The 15,828-nt window shown below is 41.9% G+C and overlaps 1 protein-coding gene and 2 long non-coding RNA genes across 29 annotated transcripts in view; 1 reads left to right on the forward strand and 2 right to left on the reverse strand.

Moving 5' to 3' along the window:
- Positions 1–15,828, forward strand: part of LOC140601691 (uncharacterized) — a 388,441-nt gene that overhangs the window by 56,321 nt on the left and 316,292 nt on the right. The window lies entirely within an intron of this gene.
- On the reverse strand, positions 6,194–6,668 carry LOC140601690 (uncharacterized). The gene is made up of 2 exons (XR_012004692.1): positions 6,511–6,668; positions 6,194–6,427 (listed from the first exon to the last, which is right to left on the reverse strand). It is a non-coding gene; the product is annotated as an uncharacterized lncRNA (long non-coding RNA).
- LOC140601689 (uncharacterized) lies at positions 8,520–9,554 on the reverse strand. The gene is made up of 2 exons (XR_012004691.1): positions 9,476–9,554; positions 8,520–9,267 (listed from the first exon to the last, which is right to left on the reverse strand). It is a non-coding gene; the product is annotated as an uncharacterized lncRNA (long non-coding RNA).

Genomic DNA, 15,828 nt, shown 5'->3' on the forward strand with positions numbered 1-15,828 from the left:
TGGTGGCCTTCAGTTACCCATAGGCACAGACTAGGAATATCTCACGAAAGCCTTTGGTGTAAACTGTTGGTACCCCACAAAGAGGAAATCTGTTTTTGCTGTTTGCAAAGGAATTCAAGACCTTTATGGTCACCAAGAACTCATAAAACCAATGAGGCATATATATGAAAATGATCTCTGGGTCTAGTCTTTAATAAGCCAGTGTTTACTAATCAGTTTGGGAAATAAATATGAGCAACTAGGGCTTTGGATTTGAGTGTGTGTAGTGTCTGTTGGTGAGTGGGATTTCTCCTGAAGTCATCTGACTGTTCTGTATGGAAAAACTATAAGAGTTTAAACAGTTTTGTCTTATTTTTAATATGATAAACAACAACAACAAGTAAACAAAAGCAGAGAATTTAATATGTTTCCAATTCCCAGTTTTTAAAGTTTATTTGAAGTTTTAGTTTGTAACTAAATGATGCTTCATCGCACTATATACTTTTACCTACCCAGATATGTAATCTCTTAGGATGTGTGTCTATCAGAGTGTGTTAGATTTTTCCTGACCTTTTTAAACTGTAATGTCCAAATATAATAATGCCATATCTTTTATTCTGTTTTCTTTGCATGCAACAGCCTAATTTAGCTGATCATGCATGTGTTTAAGTATGTGGATATGGGTGTATGTTTTGAGAGGAGGAGAGAAACTGGGGCATAGGGTTGATTATGCTCAAAAGCTGGCACATAGGATTTATTATGTGTCCCCCAATGTGGTTAAGTCTGACATTTAGTCTTTCAACAAATATTTATAGTCTCCCATGTTCCAGGAACCTTCATAGTTTTGGGGACTATGCAGTTAATTAAACCCTGGTCCTTCAAGGTGCTTGCATTGGAGTTGGATCTCTTTCACTGTTGTAAATGTAGCACAGAGCTTGAAAATTATACACTATGATACACATTTATTCTTTATTTGGTACCCAAACAATGAGACAATCCTTGCCTAAGTATTTTTTTGAGAACTTTCATTTAAAGTACTTTTTCCAATAAAACATTCCTATGTGTAGAGATCTTAGTTTTATGAGGAGTGGGGATTTTTCTTATGCAGATTTTCTTCATAAATGTGGAGTCATTGATGAAGTGGCAAGGGCGGGAGATTTAGAGGGTGGCAGGAAGATATACACAACATCTTTGGAAGTTGCCAAAATCAATACTAATAAGATATTCACTATCATAGTTTTCAGAATGTGGATCCATAAAAGTATTGTGGTTATGTCTAGGACCAAGAGGCATTGATTTTTATTTTACTATGGTATTGCAGATTGTGCCATTGGCAACAGAACTCATCATACCATTCTTTTGGCAAGATAAACTAAGTCTGGTTCTACTTCATTCTGCAGTTGGGTTGTCTGTGGATCTGGGGTAGATTAACTCGGTGAGAATCTAGGGCCAATGAAACTTTGCAGGTCTGATTCCCAATTAGACATCAATCACTTTCACATGCAAGAACAGGAGATTCTTTGCCTATGGTTGCCACCATAGCAATAATGCTGGCTACCATAGCTGAATCATATATGGTCATCAGAAGACATGGATGGAGAGGGTGTGAGGACTTGGTTTCTCCAGTCACTTCTCCCAAGGGAATAATTCAACATACTTTATACAGTGACTTTATCAGTTGAGTTGCCAAAGTTTTTGTGAAGTAAACCTTGGAAGCATCACAGAGTAATACCTACCAAAATGGAGCCCAGGTCTACTGGCACCTTCCATCAGCAAAGGTGAGCAAGTCTGGCCCTGGGACCTAATTCTGCCTGGACTTTTGCTGAGATAAAGAGCCCCAGGGCTTATACTGTTGGAGCCAGTATCACTCTTTGGTAGGATAGGGTGCTAGTTAGTGCTCGATTCTCTCATGCTATATGTCCTGGGTGAATTCGGCCCCTTTAATATGGAGGACAGAATGGAAGTCTGCCTAAGAAGCAGGCCTCTAGTGTTTGCTTTTCCAAATGTTACCCAGGGTTGTGGACATGCCCTCAGGCACCATTTTTTTTTTCAAGACCTCACAGTTTTTGCAGTTGTCTTGGGTTGAGAAAATGACATTACTCAGCCACAACCAGTTTCTTGCCAAGATCTTCCATGAAATGCACAATAAAGCTGGATTTTAAAGATGAAACATATTTATTTGGTCTCTCATGTTGATGGAGTAGTCACTGAAGTTTAAATTTTTCCAGGAAGATAGGAGACAAGAGGGTGGTAGTCTAATGGCTATCCTGAATTGAGATAGAGTGAATAGATCTAGATATTAGAGATTTGCAAAAGGATGCAGGTGGTTGGCACTGGAGACAAGAATAGGAGACAGATGAGAAGTTGCTGTGCTGTGTGTTTCTAGTCAGTGAAGTTCTGCAGTCCAGGGCTGGGTGCCCTGGAGAAAGAAGCTGGAGAGTGGCTCATGGCAATGGAATACACATTGACTTAGCATGGGCTACATTTTCTAGGGTTACAGTTGATGATGGACTCTTTTCAACCATGCCTCACTGATGGCTTTATGTATATATAAAGCCTTTCCTCATTTTCCCAAACTAAACCATATGCTGTACACTATAAAGACAGAGTAAAGGTCCCTAGCCCAGACCTTCCCAGTATGAATTACTTTGCAGTCATTCTTCTGTGACTGAGCAAAAATTTTTATTATCTTCCAAAAAATAGCAATCATGCCCATAATCCTTCTGAGACCAGGCTGCATCCAGGGGTATCCTCTACTATCCCCCAGCCTGGGCTTGATCCAAGGGTGCAAGCCACCTCCCTGGTAGTATGGCCTAAGAATTCCATTTGTCACCTGGAAGATCCCTCACTAATAGGTGGTGCCATTGCCTAGAATCTCCACACAGAAGGCAGAAGAGAACTGCAAGTGATGCCTCTGACTCTAGAGTATGGTTTCTCAGAAGCAGCAAAATCTTGCTGTGGCCTTGAGGCTTTGGGCTCATTCTTTCTCATCAGACCTCATAATATCACTACTGTCACTGCTATGAATTCACTGCCCTCTCTTCCCCATCTGTCTCACTGACAGACCAATAAATCACACACTTTCAGAATGGAGGCTATTAGGATTTGCCTGTACTAGATGTATATTTGCATCTGCTCTTGCTCCCTTGGTGTCCATATGAGTATGGGTGTGGGAGTATGTATGTGTTTTAAGTAGCTTATCATATGACTTAGCCGAGGTCACAGAAGGAAAGAATTTTATGAGGAAGTGGAGATAATGCATTGTCTAGAAGTTTTGTGGCCTCACATTAAGGCAAGCCCAGTTTGTCTCCTGGGCACCTACGCACATACTTATGCAGTTAGTCTGTCCTCTTGGGGCATCCATCTTTAGGTGCCCTGACAAGAAAGTCTTAAAGTTTCTTGTTACCCTGTGGGAAGATTTTGCCATGAGCTATTAAGTACCCATGAATCTGTCTCACTAGTACAGTTATGTTTCACATGGGGTCCAGTGGGCCACTTACTACTCAGGTGAGACTCAGCTGGCAGTCCTACCTCGCTGGGTAGGCAATCTCTGAAAAAGCATGCTGAGCCAGGATGATGCATCCTTGCCCTGGAGATATGGCTCTGAGTGCACACCCCAATGACCATGGGAAGGATAGGGTTATAATACTCTTGGGAGGCCTAGGCTTCTTGACTTTCATGTCCATGGTCCTTTGTTAATCCACTTGGGAGAATGAGAAGGGGCCAGTGGATAGTAGTCCACTCTTCCCCTTCTGTCCTGACCTGTCTGTGATCTTCTTAGCCACATTACTGGGGAAGACTCAGGAGGATGAAGCAGAAAGTCTGGCCTTCTAGTTTAACTATAGCCCAGGGACCTCTTCATTCTGGTTTTGCTATCACTGTTGGCATGATTAAGACCCCCTAGAGACTGCCAGAGGCCTAGTGTATAGTTTACACTTCAGTTTTGGAAAGAATTTTTATGTATATATATCAGGAAATGCCTCTCAGAGTGTGGTTGACTCATTCATTGTTCAATTGTTCCTTCTCTTTTGAACAGACACTGCCTGAAATATAGGCCAAGCTTCAGGAAGGAGATACCAAATTATAGAACAATTTCTTATTTAACAAAGTTGTACTTAAGAAAAGCACCATCTTTCCCTGTCTTCTAACCAGGCATCTGTGGTGGAAGAGGTGGCTCAGTTCTCTTTGGGCCCAGTCCAACCTTACCCATCCCAAAGCTAGGTCTATAGTGTGCCTTGGATGGAAGCCTAGGCAAGAGTGAAGGCTGTGGCTCGTGTCAGTGCTGACACACACACACACACACACAAACCCACGGTTACTTTGGGGACTTGTGTTCCAATAACTTGGCTCTTCCTCACTCTTGACTCAGTTTTGTGAAAGCACTTCCCCATGTCCATGTGGTACCTCCTTAGAATAGTACATTAGCGTGCAGAAAGATCTCTATCTGGACAGTCGATCTCAAGATCGGAGCCGCTTGTGTTCTGTGGTGACCACTCAGAGCTCCGTATGTGTAGGCATGGAGGACCAATCCGTTGACTCAGTTATTAAGCAGTGTGTGAAACACTGCAGAAAGTGCATAGGTATGGGGCATGGGCCTGGCTTCCAATGGATCATTCTGGAAGAGAGACAGCTGAGACCACAACGCACATGGAAAAGACGGGATGGATCAATGGTGACCACAGCCACAGATTTCAGAGAAAAATTAGAGCCAGGGGTGATAAAGTTACAGAAAAAGAGGAGAGTCCTGACTTCTTATGTGGACAAGTGGTGATGGGACATGGGGGTTGCTGGGATGCTCCCCTGAAATTCCCGCAGGCAACTGAATTTTCCAGGGAGCATGTTCACCTGAAAGCTGCCTTCCCTGCAGTGGAAAAAGAATGGCTTTTAAAATAAAGGTCAGCTGCTTCAGCCAGTGCTCTGCCTCCATGGGCTCAGAGAATCTCAGACATCTGAGATAGGTCTGTGGTCTGCTTACCCCGCATTGCTGCTTCTTAAGCTCTTCAGGGTTTTCTCTGACCACTTAAATGACAAAGGGGAATTTCTTGCAGGGGTCACAGGAGAATATTTTTAGAATGAAAGACCTTTTTAAAAAGTAAGACAATTAAGGCAAGATTTTGAAATTTGACAAGCAGACATTTTCCATCCGCATCATGAAACTTTGCCCAATACCTCGGACCTTTAAATACCACAGATAAGCTCCGGTTTCTGGCTAGAGGCGAAAGGGGCTCAAGCAGGGCTCTGTGGAGGCTCAACATGACACCTGCGCAAGGGCTGCCAGTGATTCTGGCATTTCAGGCCCGGCTCCCCTCTTTTTACCCCAATTAGCTGGATGCTGCTCCTCTATCAGTAGGGTTTGGCTTCAGCACACCCACTGGTAAATTCCAGCTTCAACTGGTTACTAGCTGTGTGAACTTAGGTAAGTGAGTTCACTTCTCCGAGTCTTTGCTTCCCCATTTGTAAAATCAAGTTGAAGACCATCACATGGTTTGGGGAGGAGAATTTCTTTTGGTGCAGTGTGTTTTGGGCCCAGGGCAGGGAGAGGAAGTGGGCCTTGTGGCTTCATCAGAAGACAGGTGATCAAAGCAACCATTCTAATATGATGTGAGAAGTGTGATCATGTGTCAGAAGTGATTTTTCAGGATTGTATGTGGGCCAGGCTCAGCAACGGCTGAGAATAAGGTGCCATGGAGGCAGAGGTGATGCATCAGGAGGAGCTTATACCAACAGATGTCTGACCTGAGGGTGGAAGGAGAGTGGTCTTGAGCCCAGGAGTCCTGGGTGGGCATGGGGAGGGCAGTCTAGACAGGTGGCCCTGAATGAAGGTACAGAAATGTGGAGGCAATCCATGGGCTTATGGAGCTGCGTGAGTAGGTGTGATCCATGGGTGGTGTGCCTGAGGCAGGGGCTGGCTGACAGAGCAGGGTGCTGATGAGATTCTCATCACAGATGGAGGCACGACATGGTGCAAGTGATAGGTTTCTTCCAGTGGTCTCTCTCATGATCTGCTCCTTTCCTGAGGTAGTGCTGTTGTCCTGCCCTCAGTCACCCTCAGGCCCATTCCCCTGCTTGCTTTTCTTCAGAGCAGTTCTCACCAGCCAAAATTATCCATCCACCTTAAAATTTAACTATTAATGTCAATTAAATGTCTTCTTAATTACTGTATCCTTGGTGTTCATGCATGTAGTCAGCATAGAGACAATAAATACTTGTTCAGTGGATGAGTAAACAGCAAGTGATTGTAATCAGGTGAAAACCAAATTATCAGCAGCCTGTATCATAGACTCTGAGAGATACCCCAAGAGAATGTGCTCAACATCCCCGAGTCTGTTGAGAATGAGAAAGGAAGAGTTCACCTTCTTTGCTGTGAAGTCCTCTGAGGTCGGCAAAGTGAACATATTTCCCATGTATTTGAGAATGAGGGAGGGAATGTTTATGCCTGTTCTGGTTTCTGCAAAGAAGGGAAATTCAGCTTCAGAAAGAGGCTGTGGTCAACCCAGAGGACCTCAAGAGTAGAAAGAAGGAATATATCACCTCTACGTTTCTGCCACAGACCCAGAAGTCTTTATGATCTTGGTGATAGGAGAGATGTCTGCTTGGAGCCCCTGGTGTGTTCCAAGATTTGACACCCCTTGGTTACTCTGTCACACAGTGAAATACCACAATGTGTCGAGTTAATGCGGCTTCCTAAAATGCATCACAATCACATTTGCTTTCATAATCATTCACAGTAGCTGCAACTGTCTCTTTTATGTTTCCTTTAAGATTTCCTGAAGAACCCACCAGTTCATTTATGTTCTCTGACTCCTCCTAAATTGCCAAGTGGTAATGGGTTAAAAGAGGAAGCATTTGGCATTTCAACTACTCATAGAAAGTCGGTTGCAGTGTGTTTTGGGCCCAGTGAAGACATCCTCCTCCTGTTGAGAGCGCCCAATTCAGGCTTTATCTGCCTTTTGTAACAACCATATTCCCGCAAAACTTGTTAACTGAATCTTAGTTTCTCCACTGGTTTTTTACTCAAATGCTAGAGAAAAATTTTCTGTGGCTCTAATGACTCTTAAAGGCAGCTAATGCAGCCTAATATTGACTCCACCTCAGCCTGGCCAAATAGCTGATGGCTCGTGGATCAGTCTCAACAGAGAGTTTACTTTTTATTTCTTTTAAAGATTTTATTTATTTATTTGAGAGAGAGAGAGAGAGAGAGAGAGAAGGGAGAGGGGTAGAAGAGAGAGAAGGACAAGCAGACTCCCTGCTGAGCGGGGAGCCCACCCTGGGGTTCGATACCAGGACCCTGAGATCATGACTGAGCTAAAGGCGGATGCTTAACCTACTGAGCCACCAAGGTGTCCACCCCCCAGCAGAGAGTTTAATGAAGAAGTTATATTCAGAGCAGGGGCAAGGTGAAGGGAATTGAGAGGGACTGGTCACCCAGGGACCAGCAACAATGGGAAGCCACTGGGCCTGAGGGGCAAGGCAAGGGTCCAGGGGTGGTTACTTGTGCAGTCCTCACAGGCTTTGAGGCTTTCCTCTGCCTGGACCCTCTTCTGTGAATACTCAAGAAGAACAGAAAATTTCTGTCGTACAGGTGAAAATTGATGTTGGGAAATGGAACATTTTTAGTCTACAACTGTTAATCGTGTGCAAAAGTTGGGACAGGAGAGTCTGAGATTCATGTCTAGAGAGTCAGGCCGCTGCAGGATTTATAAACTCTGCCACCAACCCCAGCACCCTTTGCCTGCTGTAATGGAATAAGAGCTAACACTTACTGGGTTTTTAGCATGCATTAGTTTTTGCTTTAAGCAATTAATTAATAATTAACTAGCTTAGTTTTTAGGAACACCCAATGAAGAACATACTGTTTTTACTCCAGTTTTAGAGATGAGGAGCCTGAACTCAGAAATCATGTGACCTGATCATGACCACGGAGTTGGTATGTGGCCACGTTAAGAATCCACATCTCAATGTTTTGACTGCTCTCTGCTCAACTTCTTGATCAGGATGCTGTAGTGTGTGTGTCTCTTCTATAGTATTGTCACTACTGTATCAGTGAGATGTAATTTGTTTTCTGAGGACCCTCTAATGCATAGCCACCAAAATTTCTGCCCACTTCAGAAACCCTCAGGAATAAGTTTTTGAGTTATCTGTGGCTGAGATTCTCTGTGCCACAGTGGTCTCCACCTAAAAGGGGGTAGTTTCAAAGCCAGTCTGCCACTGGTCTATACAGGCTTTCACTAGCCCCTTCACTGGCCAGCTTAATGCAGTGTACAGACTGCATGTCTGAACAGCCCAGTTCGAAGTGTTCTGGTGAGTGACACAAGTAAAGCTTACTCTATGTTCTTAGGTTTCCAAGAATCTTTCCATGAGTTTTTAGGAAGAACATTATTTAGTTATTAAAGTTTTGAAAACCATATGTAATATTGATACAAATTTTCTTCTGACACAATGTTTATACAAGGGAGAACATTAGTTATTATGAAAGTTTTAAAAACTTTGTGTAATAACGATACAAGTTTTTTCTTTTATAGTGTTGCAAGACCACAATATTATTATTTCCATTTTATTGCTGGAGAAACTGAGACTCCAGCTTATGTTTATACAATGATATAGACGCAATGGGTTGTGAACTCTCAGGTCATTTTCTGGCTCTTCCTCCAACTGGATGTGTGACTTTGGGCGTGCCTTCTCTCTCTCTCTCTCTCTGGGCCTCTATCTTACCATTTTCAACATTTGAGGCTGAATTTGATTTCTTAGTTCTTTTCCAGCTGTGAAATTCTATGATTTACTAAGATCAAAGCAAGTTGCTTGTTAATTGATGTATTTTATAGATGGCATGGATCAAAAAAGGATTTGAGGTGGCTTATAGGATTAAAATGCACTTAAGTCAAGATAGTTAAAAATAACAACAGAATTGAAAATAATAAAACACAATGCAAAAGAGATACTTCAAGCACCAAGACTGAATGAGTCACTGATGGCCAATATTAAGTCTGGAGTCCCAGAATCCCAGGATGTTGCAGCTGAAATTAGCCAGAGAGATCATGGCTTAGTCACATATATACATACATACACATCCCAGGCTTTTATGCTTCTCCTCTGGATCATTCTGCTAATAAGAATATGTTACTTCTGAATGAAGCTACCTTGGAAATCTATCTTTCTGACTCACAGGATCTATGAGTCTAGAGCATCTTGGATGTCCCAACATGAAGAGATTTTTCAGCTCAGCCAGGAGTGGATCCCAGGTCTCCTGATTTTTTTCCCAGTACTTTGTCCATGGCAGCATGCCACCTCCTGTAATGACAGAGACTATTCACCATATAGTATACAGGCAGGGGTTTGTGGTTATATTCTTTCCATAAATAGCATCTCTCTGCTTCTCTTAACCTCCTGAAGGTAGGGAGGAAAAGTGCTATTATTCCCATAGTATATCTGAGTGAACAGGCACAGAAATGTTGAACGTTTCCCCAAAAGCACACTGCGAGTTAATGGAGAACTGTACCTGGAACCTGGTTCGTTGACTCTAGAGTGTTCAGATGGCCTTATGCCATCATTGTGTCCCTGCATTCCAGGGACCAGGGTTCTACATTGATATATCAACTGTCCACTTCTCAGGAAGTGAAGTCAGAGCAGCTGGTCTGGGACAGCCTGACCCACACATGGCCCAGTGACTACCAGAGAGAACTTTGGGAAGTGGAGTATTGGTAGACACTCTGGCATTGAATCCTTGCCTCAGATGCCAGGCCTTGAGTTTGAACTCTGTCATTTCAGACTACTTTTAAGCTCTATGAGTATATAAAACTTCATGCTATGTATTGCACAGGTCATGAGATTGAGACTGATGATCTTGAGGGAAAGCCAGAGTTTGAAACAGGTTAAATCTCTCTGAGCACAGCAGGGGCTTTTCATCAAATTCAGCTGTGGGAAACCCTTGAACTGGACCACATTGCTACTGAACATGTCATCAATCAATCAACAAGTGTTTCTTGAGACAGCAATGTGGGAATTCAGTGAGATCACCTAAGTGACAAGTTAGGAAGTCAGCATGGTACAGAGCAGAGACATGGGCTTTGGAGGCATTCAGAAATAGATTTAAAGGCTTGTCTTATCATTTATGAGCTGTATAAGCCCAACTAAATCACCTAATCTTGCTAAGACTCAGTTTATCCATCTATAGAATAGGGGAAAATACCTACCTCATCAGGCTTCGGAAAAGCACTCATTTCCTACTCATTTTCTCTCCTTTGTCAAACATTTAAATGATTATAAAGTATATATCATTGATAGTTGTATTAATTATTCCTATGTACATGACCTTATACAAGACAATGGGAGCAAGGAACACCTGGGTGGCTCAGTCAGTTAAGCATCTGCCTTTGGCTCAGGTCATGATATCTGGATCCTGGGATTGAGCCCCAAGTCGGGCTCCCTGTTCAGCAGGGAGTCTGCTTCTCCCTCTCTCTCTGCCCCTCTCCTCTGCTCATTTTTTCTCTCACTGTCTTTCTCTCTCTCTCCAATCAATAAATAAAATCTTTAAAAAAAGGTGATGGGAGTGATAAAGAGGGGGAAGACAAGACCCCTTTTTCCTTACAGAGACAAGACCATCCAACAAACAAGACAGAATATGGGGGAAGGTAGTTGATTGAGAGTTTCTGGGCTAAGCAAGAACCTCCTGGGATGAGGGACAGGAATTGAACAAGAAGTAGATGGAAATGATGATAAACAATGTTCACTGGGTGATGCAGCAAGAGGAGTCTTTAAAGGTGGGTTTATAAATTTAGTCTCATTACAGTATCTGGTACAGAATGTGTCCAGCTTTTTCAGTGGAAGAGTGATAAGGCGGGGGGCTAGAATTATGTCTTCTTTGTGTATCAAATTTCCGTAAAGTTTTTATTTTATTTTTTTTAAAGATTTTATTTACTTATTCATGAGAAACACACACAGAGAGAGGCAGAGACGCAGGCAGAGAGAGAGAAGCAGGCTCCAGGCAGGGAGCCCAATGTGGGACTCGATCCCAGGACTCCAGGATCATGCCCTGGGTGGAAGGCAGACGCTAAACCACTGAGCCACCCAGGTGTCCCGATCAAATTTCCATAAATTTTTAGCTTGATGTTTAAGGATGCTCAGTCGTTATGTATGAAGTAATAAACAGGTGTTTATACAGGGCCCATCTGTGACGTCGACACCCCTTCTGCATGTAGGGCCTCTCATCAGATACCAAATGACTAAACTCAGCCGATGGAAGCAATGAATGAAGTCAGGCTGGATGTGGGTTTCCACGTGGATTCAGGATCACTGCAGATGACTCTGATTATTTCATTTAGATTCCTGACTTAAAAATATAAGAAGTGTGCATGTTTTTTGGAAAAATGCTAACACTGTAGAAAGTTCCTCTTCCCATCCTCCTCTGCTCGGCTTCTACCACTTTGAAAGGCTTGTTTTATTTCCTTACAGACCATTTGGTAGGCCCCAAAATACATAACATCCACTAACATATATATTTTCCTTTTGATAAACTTTATTGAGGTATAATTCCCATAAAAATAGAATGCACCAATTTTAAGTTTAGTGTCTTGTGAATTTGAACAAATCTATACACCTATGTCCTACTGAGTTTTAAAACACAGGTGTGAGATTATACTGTATGTACTATTTTGCGACTAGTGTAGGAATTCAATAATGTATGGCCTTTTTTTCTGTGACACTGACCTCTTTTTAAATTATTGCATAGTTCCTTGACATGAATACCAGTAATATATTAAACTATTTCTTTAGGGATCCCTGGGTGGCGCAGGGGTTTGGCGCCTGCCTTTGGCCCAGGGCGCGATCCTGGAGACCCGGGATCGAATCCCACGTCGGGCTCCTGGTGCATGGAGCCTGCTTCTCCCTCTGCCTGTGTCTCTGCCTCTCTCTCTTTCTCTCTCTGTGACTATCATAAATAAATAAACATTTAAAATTTTAAACTATTTCTTTATAGATGGATGTCTAGAATTCCTATACATTTCAAAATTTAAATGGAGTAATGAAGATCATCTTATCTTTGACATTAAAAAAAAGATTTTATTTATTTGTTTATGAGAGACAGAGAGAATCAGAGACATAGGCAGAGGGAGAAGTGAGCTCCCTGCAGGAAGCCTGATGTGGGACTTGATCCTGGCACCCCGGGATCATGTCCTCAGCTGAAGGCAGATGCCCAACCACTGAGCCACCCAGGCATCTCTATCTTTCACATTTAAACAGATATTTCTATAGATTGGAGTCCTAAAAGTGGAAATTTTTGGTCAAAATTTTTGAAATTAAAAAGATTATAGCAATGTAAACTCTCCACTCATAAGAAAATGCCCTTTTCCTAAAGTATTTTCTATTTGGAATTATTAAACTTTACAGGATTTGCTAGTCTGATAGATGAAAAATGGTAACATGTTACTTTAGTTTGCATTTCCCCAATTGCTGGAGAGGCTGAACATTTTATGTTTATGTTTACTTTTTATTTACATTTCTTCTGTGAATAAACTGCTCTTATATTTTAACAATTTCTATATGTTTTTCTTTCTTTTTAAAAAGATTTTATTTTTATATAATCTCTATACCCAACATGGGACTCAAACCCACAACCCTGAGATCAAGAGTCATAGACTCTACTGACTGAACCACCCATATTTGTTTTTCTTATTGATTTGTAGGAACTCTTTTTATATTAGGTCATTTTTTCCTCTACTAACCATTTAAGTTAATATGTTAAGCAACATCCCAGAGCAATGCTTCTCAAACTCTAATGTGCTTTGATATCACTTGAGTATCTTGTTTAAACGGAGAATCTGATTCAGTGGGTTAGGGATGGGCCTGAAAATATGCATTTCTAACAAAATCCTAGGGGCTTCCAATGCTACTGGTCCACAAACCATATTCTGGGCAACAAAGTCTTAGGTTTTATAAGTTTTATCTGGCAAAATTCAATCATATTTAAAGAACAATGTGTGTTAGACATTTCTTTTGTTAAATAAAAGCACTAGGAATGATCTGGAAAAAGCAATCTGTGTGGAAAGAAGAAGCCAACTATAGTTGTTGAAATGACTCCAGTTCTAGTCTTTCTAGGGAGCAAGTAAGTGCTGGTGTTGAGTTTAGAATTTTCTCCTAAATATCAGAAAGGGAGACCAAACATGAGAGACTCCTAACTCTGGGAAACGAACTAGGGGTGATGGAAGGGGAGGTGGGCGGGGGGTGGGGTTGACTGGGTGACGGGAGCTGAGGGGGGCACTTGATGGGATGAGCACTGGGTGTTATTCTATATGTTGGCAAATTTATAAAATAAATTTATATATAAAAAAAGAATTTTCTCCTACATCTACTTACCTTTAGATCACTAGACTTTCTGTTTCTACCTAAAGATAAGGCAGTAATTTCTGCTGTATTTTACAAAGTTTTGTTGAAGATTAAAGGAGAATTACTGACATGCCGTGTGACCTGTAACAAGTTGGAACATGGTGGGTATTGTGCACGCAAAGCCCCTAGGAGTCTGAACTGCAGGCCTGGAACATATGAGCACCCAGACTGGCCAGTGTCTACAGTGAAGGCAGAGTGCTTGGCAAATTTTTGTATCATTCCTCATATTCTTATTTAGACAAATACTCTGCCTCAGAGTTTGGATTGTCATAAGTATATCTGATTCACTTTGGACTTGGATTTTATAGTGTACTTCAGGATTCCCTGGGTATTTATCTGTGGCAAGTATCAGGTGTTGAACTCTGTGCAGGATTCTGGAGCTAGGTCATTATAGTTCAGTTATCTGGATAATGCACAGACACAGACACAACCTGAACCAAAATGTGATTCCGAAATTACCATGGTAATAACAAAATCACTACTCTAAAGTATGGATTGTTAGAGAATGGATTATTCCAGTTGGATGTCCATGGCAGACAGTGGCTAGCTTTTTATTAAATGTGTTTCCTCTTCTGGAACATATAGCTAGATGATATTCCTCAGCTTTCTTTGCAGTTAGGTGATTGATGGATTTTGAGTGGGACTTGTGTGTCATTCTGGGCTGAGGTTTTTAAGCAGTGGGTTTGGCTCTTCCAGTATCTGATCCCCTGTCTGCTGGCTGAACATAGAAGACTCTGTGGTCCTAGTAGAGAACTGAGAATATGAAGGAAAGATCATGGGTCCCCAAATCTCAAGTGTAATCAGACTGCCACCAATCTGTACTATTTTGGAATTCATGGGAACCAGTTATTTATGCTGATTGAGTTTTTGACACGTTATATATTTTTGGGCTTGTAGTAGTCAGAGTTACCTTTACTATTGCACTCTTCTATGCACAGATCATTGAGAGACTTTTTAATTGATATCTGGCATAAATATCACAGTTCCTGAATAATCTATTGAATGATTACATAGGACAGACGGATAGAAGAGGAAAGGTGAATATGATAATCTGATGGATGTGGTTGGAGAGACTTTGAGAAGCAGAGCATTGAACATACAGGGAAACCTCTGATTGTCCTTAATTTCAAAACATCAACTTTTTAGGAATAATTGTCATGAAGCTCAGAAATCAGACAGTGAGAAACAGTTAAATGCCCCATGTGACTACCCCACGCCCCATCTCCCTTTAATTCCTTTCTTGCTGCTCAGGCCTGGAACAAGCTGGCTATTCTTTGGAGAGTGAAAAGCGAGTGAAAGTCCTGTAATGTTTCTGTTTGATGTTTTTGGCAGTGACGATGAAAATTCTAGACTGAAATGATATTGTATGAAGTCTGGACCAATTGCCTTGTTAAAGTCGAATGGATTTCCTCTCTTTTAGCTGTCTGGATCAATTCTTGGAGGAGTTAGTCACAGAATTTGCTTTCTCAGTTGAAGCAACATATTGTACTGATAACACGTAAAAGTACAGTCTGATTGGACTCCCCAGGCCTTTCCAACTCACTGCTCATGTGAGCATTAGGAGGGCTTTTGCAAAATAAATAGAGCTCGCTGAGGTCTGTTAAGAAGGGTTCCAGATTCAGTTGACCAAAAGTGGAATGTTTAATACTCTACAGTTAAAAAAAAAAAAAAAAAAAAAAAAAGAACCATGGAATTCTGAGTCCCACCTGTTAAATTATTTGTCCTTCTAATAGAAGCAGGAATGAAAGGCGTATGTTCAACATCATTTTGGACCCATTTTCTGTGGCGGGAAACCAAGGTAAACACATTTTTCCTGATGTAATTGTTGATATTAGTTCAGCTCATATGATGCAGGCGTAGCTGTGTGAACCATTTTACTTGGACCTGTCCTCGGCTGGAGTTGGACATGCTAGTGGGAAAGCCTGGAGCCTACAGAGCCAGCAGTCTGGGGGCCCTGGATCTCTTAGGGAGCACCCAGGCCCCTACACTGGTGCTGTGAAGGTGCCCTTTGGGCTCCTGGCCTTGGGGCTCATGTCTTCGCATGTGTGCCTGCGAACACTCACCTCATCTCCTCCCTTAGGCTTGTCCTCATTTCTTATTTGGCTTGTTCCAGAGAATTATCATTCCCCTTTCCTAATTTTCCTTAGATATTTATATGTGGCTCTATTATAAATTCTGGAGCTTTTTCCCTTTCAAGCCTCTCTTTTCATCTGTGGTTCTTGCTCTTTGCTTCTCTCCACCCCTCACGCTTGGCTGCCTCCCCACCCCCAGCTATGTTAACAACCCAGTGCATTTTCTTTCCCACGTTTCCACACGCTCTTGTATTTATGTGCAAACACAAATGCTCATATATGTTTTCACTTTTTTTGGTGTCATTTTTTTAACAATAGTTCCCAGGGGAGCCTATGGGGTTTGGTTCTCAGGCTAGCTTCTCCAAACATTTAGCCCACGATATGGTTGCCTCGTCATTTG

This window comes from Canis lupus, chromosome 12 (assembly GCF_048164855.1).
Source record: "Canis lupus baileyi chromosome 12, mCanLup2.hap1, whole genome shotgun sequence".
In the NCBI taxonomy this organism is placed as follows: Eukaryota; Metazoa; Chordata; class Mammalia; order Carnivora; family Canidae; genus Canis; species Canis lupus.